Source organism: Physcomitrium patens, chromosome 4 (assembly GCF_059467195.1).
Source record: "Physcomitrium patens ecotype Gransden chromosome 4, ASM5946719v1, whole genome shotgun sequence".
Taxonomy (NCBI): Eukaryota; Viridiplantae; Streptophyta; class Bryopsida; order Funariales; family Funariaceae; genus Physcomitrium; species Physcomitrium patens.
In genome coordinates, this window is record NC_143413.1 from 693,599 (window position 1) to 713,485 (window position 19,887).

The window sequence follows — 19,887 nt, forward strand, 5'->3', positions numbered from 1 at the left end:
CGACCAATAGCAACTGGTCAACCAAGATTATTTACTATGGCTATTTGGAATCGACCTAGTAAATATATTCCAGTGGAGACAACAAGTGTACCTGACTGTATGGGTCGAAAACCACTACGTTGCTACAAGTGTCGACGAATTGGTCATTATGCCAATGAATGCCCTAATCCAAGGTTTATAGACAAATATGCTCTAATATGTGGAAATTACAAGCATTTGGGTCATTTTCATTATCAATACAATGTTCCATTTAACCCTAATAATGATGATGAGAAGATACAATCGATTGCACAAGTTGTAGAAGAAAAAAATAACGAGATAGAAGAATCACCAGTTCATCGGGTAGAAGTAGTCCAAGCTGTCCATATAAGAAGTCAGCAAAAGAGGAAAAGACCAATTCAATATTTGAATAATGCTAAAGCGAAGGGCCAATTGGATCCAATTATGGAGCCATCCAATCCAAGTCCTGACATGGGCCCTTTACTCAATATAAGACCTGAATCGATTGTACACCTCAATGAGATACTAATTATGGAGGCTTCAATTTCGTGTCAAGCTGTTCCGTTTTCTATGTAGTTTTAGAAAACGTCCTATTCGTTGAAAGATCCTCTCGAGGGCACAAATTCCAAGGAAGCTCCGGCTATTGTTTCAATTCTAAGTCCAGAGCAGAAGAATATCTTACCTCACGGAGTTAAATTCAAACCAATGAAAAGGAAGAAGGCATTGGGTATTACCTTACATATGGAACCCTATGACATTTTGAAGGATCTGGACGCTATTCGGCCTTGTATTTCTATGAAGGAACTTCTAGCGGTTGCACCAGAGTGCTATTCTACATTGAATTCATTGTTAATATGGCATAGGCAACGCAATAAAGAAGTTTGTGAAGTCAATTTGAACCCTGACCCATGTGCACCAACCATCGATGTTTCGATTGATGGTGTTATGATCTCAGATGTTCAGGTGGATGGTGGTTCCAGCACCAATTTAATGAATGTTGATACAATGGATGCTTTAGATTTGGAACACTTAGTATCCACAACATTGGTGTTACGGATGGCAGTAAATAGCCGAGTTAAACCAATGGATATTTTACAAAGTGTTCAAACTATAATTATTGGTATTGCATATGAAATTGACTACATCTTCTTTTGGTTACAACATTTGACTTTATCATATCCAATTTTATTTGAACAACCCTAGATTTATCAAGCGAAGGCCAAGAACAATTGGAGTCTGGGTACTCTGTCAATTGGCAAGGACAGAGATAAAATGGTATTACAAATATATCCAGTACACTATCACGGGAAATCTCAATTGCCAGCATCTGAATTGACGACAGATGATGAACTTAGTGCCAATGACGATGTAGTAGCATCGATTACGGAGGCGTCCATGGAAGCAGACCAATACCTTGGAGTGGTGTACTAATGTGGCGGTGCAAGGGAGTACTTGATATACCCGACGGATTCAAAAATCTCTGCTAAAGTTAGTATTGATTGGATAACCAAGTATGATGTGCACCATGTGAGTACTCTAGACACAAGATTTAGTACTTCACACATATTGGACTTACCGACTGATTTTAAACCAACGCGGGGGTTGAAACTGAACATCACCACTACACCTTTATGTCAAACTATCAACTTAGCAACCACAAGAGAGCCTTGGACAATAAATGTATATGAAGGTATTAAGGAATAGGAGTTAACCTACTAGACAGAATTTTTCTTGCATCATAAATCAGCTTTTGCTTGGACTTATGTTGATCTAAAAGGTATCTCCACTGAAGTCTGTGAACACCGTATCATTTTAGAGGAGAACGCTAAATTGGTATGGCAGAGGCAACATCGCCTTAATTCTAAATATTCTCTTATAGTGAAAGAGGAATTGGACAAGCTTCTTGCAGTTGGTTTCATTTATCTGGTACCGAATAGTAAGTGGGTTTTTCCAATCGTGATGGTGCAAAAAAAAAACGAGAAAATCCAAATTTGTCAGGATTTTCGAAAACTTAATGAAGCAATCAAGAAAGTTTACTTCCCATTACCTTTCACGGAAATATGGATAACATGTTGTCATAATCACCAGGTAGTAAAAGAATAGGAGTGGGGCACTAATTAAAGTCATTCTGTGATATTGTTTTGAATTGGCTGGAGTATCATTTTCTTATATTTCATGTGTTTTTGAAAGTAATAGTTCTGGTTAAGAGTTAACAGTGAGGAGTCGTTTACAAGTATCGATTGAAGATATTCCAAAATGGATGAATTAGCCACAACAACAATTGAAACTTCGGATGTCTAGATTTTGAAACTAGAAGCTCAAGTCCGTGAATTGGGAGAATATAATGAAAATCTCTCTAACCAGTTGAGGAGGAGTCAATGGAAAGATTGGAGGAGGAAGAAGAAAATTTGCAATTAGAACCACATATGGTGGAGTGCACATTCAATAATACAACAAATGATCGATTGGGTGCGCTAGAGGAAATAATACCTTCGTAGAGTTTTGTTAAGTAGTTTATAAATACGTAACAATTGTATGCTCCTATCGCAATCATTCGAACTATATCCTTATTTACCTCAAACCTATTACCATGTGACCTTGATGGTAATCCCGCAATGGAAGTTGAACCTCCACTACTACTGGACCCAGCTCTATCCTCATATGGTCTGTCCCTCTCACCATTAGCTTTCAACAGAGCCTCAGCTCTATCCTGATATGGTCTGTCCCTCTCACCATTAGCTTTCAACAGAGCCTCATTTGACAGCTCCTCTCCTCTCTCATCAGATGTGGCTTCCATTGCATAACTACCGCTACTGGTTCCCTTCTCAACATGCAATGCCTGCAAATTCGACCATATTTCTTGGGCAAGCACAACGACCTCCTGAAATTGTTCAGGGTTTATGGCAGTTGACCTGGACGGTGATAAAGTATCCGAGGCATGACGTCTCTCAAACTCGTCTACGGCTTGAAAGCCAACATGCAAGGACATAACTTGAGGCTCTTTCACCGGATCACTGATGCAGAATTTAGGAGACAGAAGAGCTTTCTCCAAGGAAAGAAACTCCATGTTCTTAGATTTCTTCAGCTTGCTGAAATATCCACCGGACACATAGCGCTCGTACGAACGTGTATCTTCCTGTATTGTGAAGGAATGCACACCGGTGACAGTCACTGAATAAGGAGTGTCACGATTCAACTCTTCCATGCCCTTGATGCCACTCAAAACAACCTCATCGCCATTTTCTAACCCGTGTCGTTGTTCTTCCACCACGGTGACAGTAGCAGGAAAATCCTGCGTAATACCTTCGACCAATACTGCCCCGGCAAGCTCTCCAGTTTCGTCCAAAACGGAGAAATTGTCACCAAAATCTGAGAACACGAAGGTGAACACTCCACGACAACTCGCCGCCACAAATGGCACGCCCAAGGAGCGGCATAAAGAGTTCAAACGAATCAGGTCGGGATAAAACCCACTTGTGGCCACCACACAGCCATAGCTGCCCAGCGCGCTCTCCACCGATACGCTCGACAGCGTGACAATGTTTACACTAGGGTACATCTCCTTCAATTTCTGAGCGGTAGCGACCGCCCGATTGCGCCCCACATCCCCCTCGCTCAAGAGGAAATGCGCCCCGAGGTCAGCCAACACGACCACCTCGTCATCCACTAACCCTAACCCTTGCACCCCGGACAAGACCAAATTCTTCGCTACCTCAACACCCGATCCCTTACACCCCAACACCAACACACGGGCCTGACTCAACGCATTCACCGCGTCTCTCCCTAGCGTGTGAATCAAGCGCGAGTACCGCAGCTCGCTCATCTCCTTTACGGGCGCCGATGCTGAGGCGGAAACATTAATCTCCACATCCACGGCATTGTCTACGTCCATAATCACCATCCTGAATGCAAATCTCTAACCAACCCCACACATACACCCCCCCCCCCCCCCCCCCCCAACCCTGCCCCCGCCTCTTCACATCCAGAAACAAGCCATGCTCCTTCTCCTCCTCCACTTCCCAAATTCACCTCCCATTCAGTCCCCGAAATTCCACAACCTGAGAAGAGAATCGGTCACAAATTCCACTAACTCGTACCACTCAGGGACACAAACCTACAGCCCGACATTGCATCGTTTCGCCACATGAAGCTGCCATCGATTGCATTTTCAGGAGCTCGGCATCGAGACGGCCGGATTGGAGCAAACGCTGTTTTTAAGCACGAACCCTCCGCCTCCTCGCTAGGTAGGTACCTGTGGTAACCTACCTTCCTAGGACTTGGTAGGTCGTCGGTCGTTGGTGGGGGTTAGACTGAAAGTAGGTCCACGTCCACTTTGTAACGAAGTTCGTGAAAAAAAGTGAGCTGAGTTAGAACCTCGAAACAATCGGCCACAGACAAAGTTGTTTGATTGAAGGATTGGTTGATAAGAATGACACGGAATGTTCTGAAGGAAATTGTCCATGCATGGGGCTCATTTCCCAAAGCTAAGTGCCACGTGTGCATTTCAATCTTTGAGCTTTTGTCTCCAACCAAATTGAGTGTTCATTCCCATGCATGACATACCCATTTTGTTATGAATTTTGTTAATAGAAAGATGTTTCTTGGAAATATATGGGCAAAGTGTTTTACAATACAATGTCAAAATATATGATGCACCTCATATTCTGGAGGCAGCACTATTCCTCTTGAATATTTTTTAAACATTTTACAGGAGTTGTGCTTGTGTTTCTTAATAACTGTAAGAATTGTAATGTATTTGGTGCAATATAAAGATTATGTATATATATATATATATATATATACACATAAAATTAAATTAGCAAAATCATCTATATATTAAGATCATTCAAGGAGCCAAGTGGTGGCTCTCCTTCATCGCATGGATGGGCCTTAGTTTTCATCAAAAAGGTTCATGTTTTGTAGAGTTCACAACTTATTTTACAGTTGATTGGAGAATTCCACAGGGTGTTTTTCATGGTGTTTCACATAGATTTTTTCCTCCTCAAATTTATGCACTTTATATTGTAATGCAATCATATAGACACTCGAAAGGAAAATACATCAAGAAAGGCTCAACATGTGTTTAAGTTTTATGTTTTGAGTAAGAACAACGTATTTTGTGTTTCGAGTAAGAACAATTTAAGAACACTTCACGCAGATATTGAATTTGCTAATTGGCATCTTCAAGTAAAGAATGCATACACACATTGTATATATAGATGGTGGTGCATTTGAGTTCTTTATGGTTGCATAATTATTGACTAATATTTCTATTTTCTACTTGTCAAATTGGAAACGATACAAACTTATTGCTCGATAACGTAGTTAAGCTTCTTGATCATATGATTGTTGATCAAAAATTAATGCCTTTAGTGGATGTTGTTTATACAAGGCAATGCTGATAGGAAGACAATATAGCAAATGATGCCTTCTTTAGAGATAGAATCATTTTATCCACTTGCAATGATAATGTAGAAGATATTAATGAGAAGATTATGGCCATATTTCTCAAAGAAGAACAAAAATATTTAAGTGCAAATGAAGTTTTTGTTATTGAAGATGGTATCAATAATAATAATATTTATCTAGTGAAATTCATCAAGTCACTCAATCCATCTAGAATGCCTAAATCAAGGCTTTGTCTTAAAATTGAGATTTCAATGATGCTATTAAGAAATATTGCTCCTCGCCAACAACTTTGCAATAGAATCCAATTGGTAATTACATGACTAATGGTTTGAGTTCTTGTAATAAGAATTCTTAGAGGAAAATTTGTTGGAAACTTGGTGTTTATTCTATGGAATACATTGACTTCTACAATAAAAGAACTTCTATTTATTCTAAAGAGAAAGCAATTTCCAATCCGTCTTGTATTTGCAATAACAATAAACAAATTCAAAAGACAATCAATGAAGCATGTTGGTTGGATCAACAACAACCTATTTTTTTTCCATCATCAACTTTATGTAGCACTCTATCAATGCTTTTCCTACCATTCTATCAAGATTCTTCTTCCCAAAAATGATAATTTAAATTCTTTGTCAAATATTGTTTTTCTGGAATTTTTAATTAGATAAATATAAAAAAAATATTTTTTATATTTTTATTTAATTTTATTTAATTATTGACTTTAATACATCTTTGAATGTCAAAATATATTTTTTAATGTAATTCAATGTTTTTTATGTTTTCATAAGTAATTTCTTGACCTAAATTAATTATATTTTTTATATATTATCCACAACAATAACATGGATTTACTTATAATAACTTCATATGTAAAAGCTCCATTATGTAATTTATATTCTTTCTATTTGTATTGTATTACATTTGAATTTGAAAAATATTCATTAGTTCACAAAATAACTTCATTTGAATCAAAGTTTTCGTGACAACAACATGGGGTTATCTAGTCTATATATTAAGATTGATCAAGGAGACAAGTGGTGGCTCTCCTTCACCGCATAGATGGGCCTTTGTTTTCATCAAAAAAATTTATGATTTGTGGATTTCACAACCTGATTTATAGTTGATCGGGAAATTCTATAGGATAATTTTCATAGTGTTTCACATTGATTTTTTCCTCCTCAAATTTATGCACTTCATACTATAATGCAATCATATAAACACTGGAAAGGCAAATACATTAGGGAAGGCTCAGCATGTATTTAAGTTTTGTATTTTGAGTAAGAACAATGTATTCTGTGTGTTTCAAACATTGGTGTTTTGTCAAATTTATGAATTACAAATTATTAACATTGTGCTTTGCAATCAGAATTTCAGAAGAATTTCATAGTGGATTAACAACATGGATTCATAGTGGATCTTGCTTTTGGGAGGTTTCTTTGTTATTCCATCAAAGAAGAAGTAGCAGCATGGGCTTACAATCTTGCTACTCGAATCAACTTTTGTACTTATAAATTGTTGTTGTCAAAGATGTAATCATTTACTCCAATTGTCTAATAGAACTTTCTTTGAGGAGGTTGGAGTTCTAATTTTATGATATTTTATGAAATTTATGATATTGCAGTGAAATATTGCAGTGAAATATTGCAGTGAGTATTGCTGAAATATTGAAAAATTTGTGTTTTTGTTTAGCTTTTTGAATGTGTCTGTTTGTTTGTTTGTTCTTTGTTTTTTATTTATTTATTTATTTTTTTTTTTTTTACTTTTTTTGATTTGATGTCTGGATTTGTTGTTAGATTGGTGAAATATGGATTAGACTAAATTTTTGTGCATAAAACTAGATTTTTAAATTTTATTATTTTCAAAAACTATTTATTATTTATAATATTTTAAAATTTTAAGATGATATTTTTATAATTTTTATAATTTTTATAATTTTTAATATTTATTTTATTATATTATTTTTTATCATTTTTAAATTTTTATTAGTTATTTGTTTTATTATTTTTAGTTTTTTATTTTTATTTTTCAAAAATAGTTAATATTTTTATAGTTTTTATTTTTATAGTCATATTTATAGTTTTGATAATTTTTATAGTTTTTATATTACATTTATTATATTACATTTCACATTATATCTTCATTGTAAACAAAATTCTTGAGCAACAAAGTTTTATTTGAATTATAGGAATATTGTCAACTATCACAAGAATTGTTGTACAAAAATTAAATTGTAGGAATTTCATTTCTTGTTCTTAAATGAAATTTTTTATATTCAACTTCATATGTGTAAATAAATAAATAAATAAATAAATATATATGTGTAAATATAAAATAAATAAATATATATATATATATATTTGTGTTTATATATAAAATAAATAAATAATAATATATTTTTTAATGAATAATTAAATATTAAATATTTTATTTATTTATTTTGATTTATAAAATGTAATATTTTGAAAAAATTGAGCTTTTTGCTATAGCAAGTTGCTTTAAAAATTTGTATAATTATAATTTGTAGGGATGTATAGATGTAGAATATTTTTATTAAAGCATTGTAGCATTATAATTTGACTAATTGAGTTGTATGTACTCATTTTTATTTTACAAGTACTATGAAATTTTGCTAAAATACTTGAATAACAAGATTTTATTGGAATTTTATAGAGGTACAATTTTAATACTTACAAACTTATTCCAATTGTTTGGTAGAATCCGTGCCATTGTGAATAATCTAGCTTTAACAATGAATCGAAGAGCAATTGCTTAACAACAACATAGGAAATATGAGAGAGTACAAAGAAAAGCTAAAATAGTTATAAGTGTTGAAGCCATATATAATCTAGAGAGGATGAATGTTTTGTATCCTTATTGTAATGCATTGCATTGCTTTGATGAACATTTAGCCTGGTCGCTAAAAGAATTACTATTATTTGGATAATATTGTCGTCAAAAAAAAAAATTCTCTATCATCTCTACCTTCTCCACCTTTGATTTTGAAATGCTTATTTGAGGACCAAGATGCAAGAGCAAGAGAGTTCTGAGAAAATATCCATGAGTATAATATTGCACATGCATTTATGTCCTTAGGTGCAAATATTAATCAATTTGTGCTTTAGCAAAATGCTCCATATAGTTTTAGAATAAATAGAGAGTTTCACCATTTAGTATGAGCATTGTTACCTGAAGAAGGAATCGATCCAAGTTATGCACATCTCTATATCTACAATGCATCATTTACACAAGATAGAAGAATGAATCAAAATCATGGATTATTGAGCCAAACTATGTGAGAGATTGGAAAAGTTTTGAAGAAGAATAATCTATTTATTAGATTATATAGACATGTACATGAAATACTATTCCAAGTGCGGAATGAAAGAATAGTGGAAGTAGATCTTTTTGTTTCTTTACACTTTATGAATGAGAGTGATAGACCCCAATATAATCTTCTCACTACTTTTGAAGAAATTACTATTATATTGTTTGGAGATGGATCCGAGCATAATGCACTTCTTAATATTATTATATGCCTATGTAGTAATGGGCTATTAAAAAGGATTCATGATGCTCATTTTGCTTATTTGCCTCTTTATTATTATTATTATTTTTTTTATTTTTTTATTTATTTTTTTTCTTCCATATAGAACCTTTAGATGGCATCTTGATCCAAAGGCGCAAAATTTAGTGATGGATATTGTTGAAGAAAGAAAAAGTATTTGACAAGAGGATTGAAGAGGCAACAACCTTATACAAATGGATTATTTTGCTTATCAACTTTTTTTAAGGTCTATCAAATATTTTAAAATTTTGCGTGGAAGAAAGCTATTACAAGAATTTATGGTTGATGGATGGATAGCAACTAAGCAATCACATTTACAATATCTATGTTACAATCAAAGAAATTTACATGATGATTTATACCAAGAATTGGTGGATGTTGTTATAACTCATTAAAGTATTCGGCATGAAGAAAGATAATATGAATTAAATAATTTAGGACATAGGATCTTACTTCCATCATCACATATAAAAAGTGTAAGATATATGATAGAAATATTTCAAGATTCTATGGCAATTATAAGATTTTATAAACATCTTGATATTTTTATGATAGTGATATCAAATCCAAGATGGTCTAAAATTCAAAATGAATTACTTCAAAGACAACAAGCAAGTGATAAGCTTGATTTGATTGTCCATGTATTTGAGCTCAAGAGATATGCAATTATGAAAGATATAAAGAAAAGAGTTGTCTTTGGTCATGTTGTTGCACATGTTTATACTATTGAGTTTCAAAAGAAAGATCTATTTCATATGTATATTTTGATTTTTTTGAATAGAGAAAGCAAGATTAGATGTGCTAGAGATGTGGATCATATGGTTTCTGCAGATTTTCTAGATAAAGATAATAATCAGGAGCTATTTGAAGTTATTCTATAATACATGGCATAGGATCCACGTGAAATGCAAAATCTTGAAGAGCCTTGCATGGAAGATGGTTATTATACAAAGAGGGATGTGAAGGTATTTGTGGAAGAAATAACAATGCATGCCAATGGATATCCTCAATATTGACAAAGAAATAATAGAAGAATGTTTGAAGTTCAAGAAATAGTTGTTGATAATAGGGATGTTGTTCCATTTTATCTAAAGTTATCTCAGAAGTACAATGGTCATATTAGTATTGAGATATGTGCATCTATTTGTGCCATCAAGTATATCCATAAATACATCCATAAGGACCGTTATCACATTACAATACAATTTAAAAACCAACAAGATGAAATCAAATAATATTTGAATGCAAGATACATTAGTGCTTTGGAGACTATTTGGAGACTTTTTGGCTTACAGATCTATGAAGAAATGTGAAATGTTGTTCATTTGGTCATTCATCTTCTAAGAATGCATGAAGTAGTATATGATCCAAATGATGAGGTTATTGCAATTTTAGAATATGTTTTCAAGGACATAAATCTTGAAGAAAGAAAATCCTCAATACACTCTTATGTCATTGAAAGGAAGGAAAAAGTCACTCAAAGATGATATAATATTGAACTACAATGACTATTGCCAAAAACAAGAAGACTAAAAAGTCTTAAAACAAGATTTACGACTAGAATGGCATTAACAAGAGTAAAGAAGGATTTACTTTTGCTTCTATATATACTCTTAATTAAGAGTTATATGGCAATGTCCTATAGGACCTCCAAAACGTGTTGACTTTATAAGACACATATCTTAACTTACAAGGCAAGTTTTCTATATGTGCACCACATAATTAGCTTATTCCACAAGCTACCAACATGAGATTAATTTATTGACCAAGTTTCTAATCTGTTTATGAACTACAAATACATGTAAAGTTAAAGCATCATCTATGAAGCTTCTCTTGAAGGTCTTATGAAAGAACTTATTTTTATCTACTTTTAAAACTATAGTTCAATGTAGGTGATAAGGTATGGTAATTTTGTTAGAATATTTGGAATCCTTACTCTTGTGATAAGTTGAATTATTGTAGACTTAGACCCTCTCTATTAATGAATAAGTCAACCTTATTGCTTATCAGTTATATCTATCAGAGTCCATGTAGATCTACCTTCTATTTAACATGTCCCTTCTTGAGTCATATAAGACTATGAATATCTCTAATAGAAGATAAATGCCACCTTCTCTTATAGAAGTAGATAAAAATCAAGAGTTTGAGGAGGAAGAAGTCTTAGATTCAAGGTGGTGCTAAAATAGGTTAAAATATCTTATTCATTGGCATAGATATGATATTAGTAAACACACATAGGATCCGATAAAAAAATCTTACAAATGCAGCAAAGAGAGTTGAAGCTTTTCATCAACGACATTCATCAAAATCAAAATAAAGAATAAAAAACCTTTGCTATAAAAGAAACAAGAAGTAAGGAAGATAATAGTCTATTTTTTATCTTTCTTTGTAACTTTTGTGTATTTAAGAAGATAGAAAATCAACAATCAGTAGATTCAACTCAAGAGCTTTTATTTGTAAACTTACTAAACAAGACATTATGATTCTCACAACCTTCAAGATAACAAAATCAAGATGAATATCCTCAACAACAACATGTCCTTTATTAAATAGATGGTAAGATATAACATGTTTGGTATCATAACCTTGGAAGAGACTCTTGATGTTTGGTGATTTTATTAGCTGTAGGAACAACTCTTGATGGAGTTCCAAATATTTTATTTGAAGGAAGTTACAAAGGCCTCAACAATGATCAAACAATCGGAAGTTATAAAGGCCTCAACAGTGATCAAACAATATGATGTGAAGGATTTGCTGTTAACTCTTCTTGATCCGCAAACGCTCAACGAAGCTATTAACCAAGCTGTGAAGTACGATAACCGCCTATTTCAACGTCGCCAAGACCAACGTTCAAGACAACATACGGTTCGCGACCCCAACTATGTCGGCAAGCAGCATGAATTCACATTCAGAGGTAGAAGACATGCAAATTGATGCGGTACGTGTCAAATCTCTTACTCTAGAAAAAAAAAAAACGGAGTTTGGAGGAAGGTCTATGCTTGTATTGCGGTGAAGAAGGCCACAAAGTTGGAAACAACTCCAAGAAACAAAATCGACGTATTATCAAGACTAGGGGCACGTTTACTCAGGAAAACGAGGATGTCCAGCCACAATAGGAACCGTGCGGCTGGACAGTGAAATATCGCAACAACAACCAGGTTCCTTTCTTTTCGCTCAACCTGCCCTTTGTTTTACAATCCCTTTGCTTATTGGCCTTCAAAAACTGAGAACCTTAGCATTATTAGATTCAAGAGCATCTGCTTGTTTCTTAGACGAAGGACTTGTAAAGCGTCATAAGATCCGTTTAGTACAAAAATCTCAACCTGTTCACGTTGAGGTCATAGATGGACGACCTTTATTGTCTGGTAGTGTCATCCATGAATCAGAACCTATAGAAGTGACGTTTAAGGAATATAGTAGTCATATTATTTTCAATATTATTAGAACCCCATCAAATCCTGTTATTCTTGGTCTTTCCTTGTTGGAAAAGCATAACCCATTCATAGATTGGAAGTTGCGGAAGATGACCTTTCCCACAAAACCACCCAAGAGCAAGCCTAGTAGAAAACCTCGAATAGAGAAATCCTTATTTATTGGAGCAAGAGCATTTGTAAGATTGTCCAAGGAAGGCACATCGTTTGTCATTTATGCGGCTCCAACTACCGGGGAGAAGATCTCGACAGCAAGTATACCGGAGCAATATAAGGATTTTAAAGACATGTTTCAAAAGAAAAATGCCAACATGCTGCCGGAACACAGACCATATGATTGCGCCATAGACTTACAGGAAAGGAGCACAACCGCCTTTTGGCCCAATCTACAATCTATCGCAGATGGAGTTGGCGGAGTTACGGAAGTACATCGACAAGAATCTAGCCAAGAACTTTATCCGTCATTCAAAATCGTCAACTAGAGCACCCATCTTATTTGTGAAGAAGAAAGATGGCTCGTTGCGGATGTGCGTGGACTATCGAGGCCTCAACAAGGTAACAAAGAAGAATCGTTATCCGTTATCCTTAATTTCTAGTTTCTTAGAACAACTTGGACGTGCAAGGATCTTTACAAAAATTGATCTAAGGGGAGCTTACAACCTCATACAAATCAAGGAAGGAGATGAGTGGAAGACAGCATTCCGTACAAGGTATGGCCATTTTGAATATAATGTCATGCCCTTTGGTCTTAACAATGCTCCAGCGGTCTTTCAACATATGATGAATGACATTTTTTGAGAGTACCTTGACGATTTTGTTGTCATCTATTTAGATGATATTTTGATATTCTCCAAAAATGAGGAAGAGCATGAAAAACACGTTCGTTTGGTATTGGAGAAATTACGCGAGCGAGGACTATATGCCAAGTTGGAGAAGTGTTTATTTCACCAAATAGAGATGGAGTTTCTGGGGTTCGTCGCAACTATGGAAGGCTTGAAGATGGACCCCAAGAAGGTAGAAGCAATCATGTCTTAGGAGGTTCCGAAGACGGTTAGAGACGTACAATGCTTTCTTGATTTTGCCAACTTCTATCGGATCTTTATCAAGAATTACTCTCAAGTTGCTGCTCCTCTCACTCGGTTGACATGCAAGGATAAGCTGGAGTGGAGACCTCTAGCAGAGAAGGCGTTTCAAAACCTGAAGACCGCATTTACTACGGCTCCAATCTTGGTACATCCAGACTTTACAAAGGCCTTCTATTTAGAAACTGATGCTTCGGATTTTGCTTTGGGAGCTGTACTTTCACAAATGGGAGAAGACAAGAAGCTCCATCCGGTTGCATTCTATTCTCGAAAGTTCTTTGCTGCTGAAATCAATTATGAGATCCACGATAAGGAACTTCTTGCTATAGTGGATTCTTTCCAAGAATGGCGTCACTTTCTTGAAGGAGATACACATCCAGTGACCGTATACACAGATCACAAGAATTTGGAGTATTTCATGTCGGCTCGAGTTCTTAATCGACGTCAAGCTCGATGGAGTATGTTGCTATCTAGGTTCGATTTTATTATCACTTATCAACCTTGAAAGTAGCAAGGACTATCTGATGCCTTATCGAGGAGATCGTATCTTATACCAAAGGCTGGAGAAGCAGCGTTTGATCAACAATGTACGACATTGTTGAAGCCAGAGCAATTTCAGCTTTGTGCTACTATTATGCCAATTGATGCTAACTTCCTGAATCAGGTACGTGCCGTAACCATTGAAGATTCAGTAGCCATTGATATTAAGCAGCGTGCCAATGACGACAAGTTCAAGGTGGAGGGAGATCTTTTATATTTTGAAGAGCGGTTATATATTCCAAAGGCATCAGCACGACTTCGAGTTCTTCAATCTCGCTACAATTTTCCAATTGCGGGACATTTTGGATTCAACAAGACTTTGGGGCTTATTTCTCGAGATTTTTGGTGGTCCCAAATGTGGAAGGATGTGAAAGATTTTCTCTTCTCCTGCGACATCTGTTCAAGATCCAAGAATCCTCGGCATCGCCCTTATAGACTCCTATAGCCATTGTCGATTCCACGTCGACCATGGTCTTCAATTTCCATGGACTTCATCACGGACCTGCCATCATCGAACTCATTTGACAACATCTTTGTCGTGGTAGATCGGCTTACAAAAATGGCACACTTTGTCCCTTGCAAGAAGACATCGTCCAGTGAAGTCACAGCAAGGCTCTTTCTCGATAATGTGTATTGATATCATCGACTACCAAATGATATCGTATCAGATCGAGGAACCCAATTCGTATCAAAGTTTTGGAGATCTCTCTTTGAGATACTGAAGGTGGATATCAAGCTTTCTTCGACTTTTCATCCTCAAATTGATGGTCAAACGAAACGGATGAACCAAGTCTTGGAACAATACTTACAATGCAGCATCAACTATCAGCAAGACGATTGGACCACATATCTGCCGCTAGCCGAGTTTGCATATAACAACACCCTCCATGCGTTGAGTCAATACACACCATTCTTTTCCAACTACGGGTATTATCCAAAGCTTGATTTATTGAGTCCATCAACAAATAACAATCGAGCAGCTGAAGGATTTGAGAAACAACTATCAGAGCTTCAAAATACATTGAAGCTTCAATTACAATCCGCTCAAGAATCCTACAAGGCGACTGCAGATAGATTTCGAAATCAAGCACCTACTTTCAAAATTAGAGATAAAGCATGGCTTCTTCGACGGAATATCAAGACCAAGCGACCATGTGATAAGTTGGACTATCGAAGATTGGGACCATTTATCATCCAAAAGTAAATCAATTCAGTGGCGTACCGTCTGGAATTACCAGCTTCTATGAAAATACATCCAGTCTTTCATGTTTCTTTGTTGGAGCCTTATCGAGAGTCATCTTTTCCTGGAAGAGTGCAATGTCTGCCACCTAGTATTGAGATCGAGAACCACGAGGAATACGAGGTTGAAAAGGTGCTGGATTCTCGACGAAGGTGGGGCAAGTTGGAGTATCTTGTTCATTGGTGCGGCTACGACATTAATGAGCGAACTTGGGAGCCAGCTGAAAATCTCACCAATGCATCGCACAAGATACAGGAGTTTCATCAACAACATCCTCATAAACCTAAGCCGGTTCGACAATAGCTTCTTTCTGAAGCTTGCTCACCCAAGAATATAAGAAAGGAGGAGAGCACCACCAAAATTCGTTGTTGATGTAGTTATTTTTTCCAAGATAAAATAGAATTTTTTCAGTAGCCATAGTTTGGTCTTCTGATATGGATAGCCAAGAGATAGATACTATGCCAGTGAGATTATCTCAACCAACTGGTTCACGAAGGCGACCTCGAGATGAAGAACCACATGTACCACGACGATGACGGAGGATACCAAATAACCGATCACTGGTGATTGTATTTGAGTCCGAGGCTGCTTACGATGGTCAACCAGAAAGCATATTTGCAGGACAATTTCACAATGAAGACACGGAAGTTCATGCTTGGTCAGAAGTTGAAGGAGTGGGCCACTATCGTTGGCTTCAAGGGCCGATGAACTACTTACCTCGTGAACAACAGTTGGAATTCATAGCACACGTTATGCGACAGATCTTCATTTTCTTGCGTTGGTACTCATTGACAACAACATTGCTTCGCAAAGACCTCGAAGCTAAAGGAGGAGGTGATGTTAGGGACATATTCCTTAGAACCTTCTAGAGACAAGTTTCTAGAACCTTCTAGAGACAAGTTTCTAGAACCTTCTAGAAACAAGTTTCTAGAATCTTTTAGAGACAAGCTTCTAGAACCTTCTAGAAGCAAGTCTCTTGAACCTTCTAGAAGCTTCTTAGTTGGTAGAAGAGGTTAGGAACATAGTCCTTAGAACCTTCTAGAGATAAGTTTCTAGAACCTTCTAGAAACAAGTCTCTGGAACCTTCTAGAAGCTTTCTAGTTGGTAGAAGTTGCTTGAGAAGCTTCCTAAATAGGAGTATATATTGGAATCGAGGCTAAAGAGTTCTTCAGTCTCGACAACACATCTCTTGGAGCTCTAGCTCACCTCTCTGGTGTTGTTCTTGTATTCATCTGATTAATCTAGTTCTTGCCAGTTCTTCTTGAACTTCTTGGTAGATATCAAGTTTGTATTCTGTGTCCGTGATAATTTCATATGTACATTTTGATTTTTTTGAATAGAAAAAGCAAGATTAGATGTGCTAGAGATGTGGATCATATGGTTTCTGCAGATTTTCTAGATAAAGATAATAATCAGGAGATATTTGAAGTTATTCTATAATGCATGGTATAGGATCCACGTGAAATGCAAAATCTTGAAGAGCCTTGCATGGAAGATGGTTATTATACAAAGAGGGATGTGAAGGTATTGGTGGAAGAAATAACAATGCATGCCAATGGATATCCTTAATATTGACAAAGAAATAATAGAAGAATGTTTGAAGTTCAAGAAATAGTTGTTGATAATAGGGATGTTGTTCCAATATGAATCTTGAAGAAGAAAATCCTTAATATATTCCTATGTCATTGAAAGGAAGGAAAAAGTTACTTAAAGATGATATAATATTGAACTAGAATGACTATTGCCAAAAATAAGAAGATTAGAAAGTCTTAAAACAGGATTTATGACTAGAATGGCATTAATAAGAATGAAAAAGGATTCACTTTTGCTTCTATACATACTCTTAACTAAGAGCTACATGACGATGTAATATAGGACGTGCAAAACATGTTGACTTTTTAAGATACGTATCTTAACTTGCAAGGCAAGTTATTTATATATCCACCACATAATTAGCTTATTCCACAAGCGACCAACATGAGGTTAATTTATTGACTAAGTTTCTGATCTGTTTATGAACTACAATTACATGTAAAGTCAAAGCATCATCTATGAAACTTTTATAGTAGGTATTATAAAATAATCTATTTTCATCTATTTTTATCTATTTCTATCTATTTATATAAGTAATTACTAGAGTATCTATATATATCCGTGATATTATTTTCTTTTTTAAGAACAATTTGCTTGAGGAGCAATCTTCATATATTGAAGAAATTGAAGATGTAGTAGATTATATTTGTTCCATTTTCCAATATTTGTTCTCTTCAAAGATGGTTGATAGGCCTTCTTAGCCATCAATAGTATTTCATACTAGAGAGAAAAGACCACCCGATTGTTTGATCATTATTGAGGCCTTTGTAACTTCCTTCAAATAAAATATTTGGAACTCCATCAAGAGTTGTTCCTACAGCTAATAAAATCACCAAACATCAAGAGTCTCTTCCAAGGTTATGATACCAAACATGTTATATCTTACCATCTATTTAATAAAGGACATGTTGTTGTTGAGGATATTCATCTTGATTTTGTTATCTTGAAGGTTGTGAGAATCATAATGTCTTGTTTAGTAAGTTTACAAATAAAAGCTCTTGAGTTGAATCTACTGATTGTTGATTTTCTATCTTCTTAAATACACAAAAGTTACAAAGAAAGATAAAAAATAGACTATTATCTTCCTTACTTCTTGTTTCTTTTATAGCAAAGGTTTTTTATTCTTTATTTTGATTTTGATGAATGTCGTTGATGAAAAGCTTCAACTCTCTTTGCTGCATTTGTAAGATTTTTTTATCGGATCCTATGTGTGTTTACTAATATCATATCTATGCCAATGAACAAGATATTTTAACCTATTTTAGCACCACCTTGAATCTAAGACTTCTTCCTCCTCAAACTCTTGATTTTTATCTACTTCTATAAGAGAAGGTGGCATTTATCTTCTATTAGAGATATTCATAGTCTTATATGACTCAAGAAGGGACATGTTAAATAGAAGGTAGATCTACATGGACTCTGATAGATATAACTGATAAGCAATAAGGTTGACTTATTCATTAATAGAGAGGGTCTAAGTCTACAATAATTCAACTTATCACAAGAGTAAGGATTCCAAATATTCTAACAAAATTACCATACCTTATCACCTACATTGAACTATAGTTTTAAAAGTAGATAAAAATAAGTTCTTTCATAAGACCTTCAACAGAAGCTTCATAGATGATGCTTTAACTTTACATGTATTTGTAGTTCATAAACAGATTAGAAACTTGGTCAATAAATTAATCTCATGTTGGTAGCTTGTGGAATAAGCTAATTATGTGGTGCACATATAGAAAACTTGCCTTGTAAGTTAAGATATGTGTCTTATAAAGTCAACACGTTTTGGAGGTCCTATAGGACATTGCCATATAACTCTTAATTAAGAGTATATATAGAAGCAAAAGTAAATCCTTCTTTACTCTTGTTAATGCCATTCTAGTCGTAAATCTTGTTTTAAGACTTTTTAGTCTTCTTGTTTTTGGCAATAGTCATTGTAGTTCAATATTATATCATCTTTGAGTGACTTTTTCCTTCCTTTCAATGACATAAGAGTGTATTGAGGATTTTCTTTCTTCAAGATTTATGTCCTTGAAAACATATTCTAAAATTGCAATAACCTCATCATTTGGATCATATACTACTTCATGCATTCTTAGAAGATGAATGACCAAATGAACAACATTTCACATTTCTTCATAGATCTGTAAGCCAAAAAGTCTCCAAATAGTCTCCAAAGCACTAATGTATCTTGCATTCAAATATTATTTGATTTCATCTTGTTGGTTTTTAAATTGTATTGTAATGTGATAACGGTCCTTATGGATGTATTTATGGATATACTTGATGGCACAAATAGATGCACATATCTCAATACTAATATGACCATTGTACTTCTGAGATAACTTTAGATAAAATGGAACAACATCCCTATTATCAACAACTATTTCTTGAACTTCAAACATTCTTCTATTATTTCTTTGTCAATATTGAGGATATCCATTGGCATGCATTGTTATTTCTTCCACAAATACCTTCACATCCCTCTTTGTATAATAACCATCTTCCATGCAAGGCTCTTCAAGATTTTGCATTTCACGTGGATCCTATGCCATGTATTATAGAATAACTTCAAATAGCTCCTGATTATTATCTTTATCTAGAAAATCTGCAGAAACCATATGATCCACATCTCTAGCACATCTAATCTTGCTTTCTCTATTCAAAAAAATCAAAATATACATATGAAATAGATCTTTCTTTTGAAACTCAATAGTATAAACATGTGCAACAACATGACCAAAGACAACTCTTTTCTTTATATCTTTCATAATTGCATATCTCTTGAGCTCAAATACATGGACAATCAAATCAAGCTTATCACTTGCTTGTTGTCTTTGAAGTAATTCATTTTGAATTTTAGACCATCTTGGATTTGATATCACTATCATAAAAATATCAAGATGTTTATAAAATCTTATAATTGCCATAGAATCTTGAAATATTTCTATCATATATCTTACACTTTTTATATGTGATGATGGAAGTAAGATCCTATGTCCTAAATTATTTAATTCATATTAT

At 34.8% G+C, this 19,887-nt stretch overlaps 1 long non-coding RNA gene across 1 annotated transcript; it reads left to right on the forward strand.

The window, feature by feature from the left end:
• The first annotated feature begins 4,398 nt into the window (after nucleotides 1-4,398).
• Nucleotides 4,399-7,022, forward strand: LOC141045280 (uncharacterized). The gene is made up of 2 exons (XR_012217300.2): nucleotides 4,399-4,738; nucleotides 4,965-7,022. It is a non-coding gene; the product is annotated as an uncharacterized LOC141045280 (long non-coding RNA).
• Nucleotides 7,023-19,887: the final 12,865 nt, after the last annotated feature.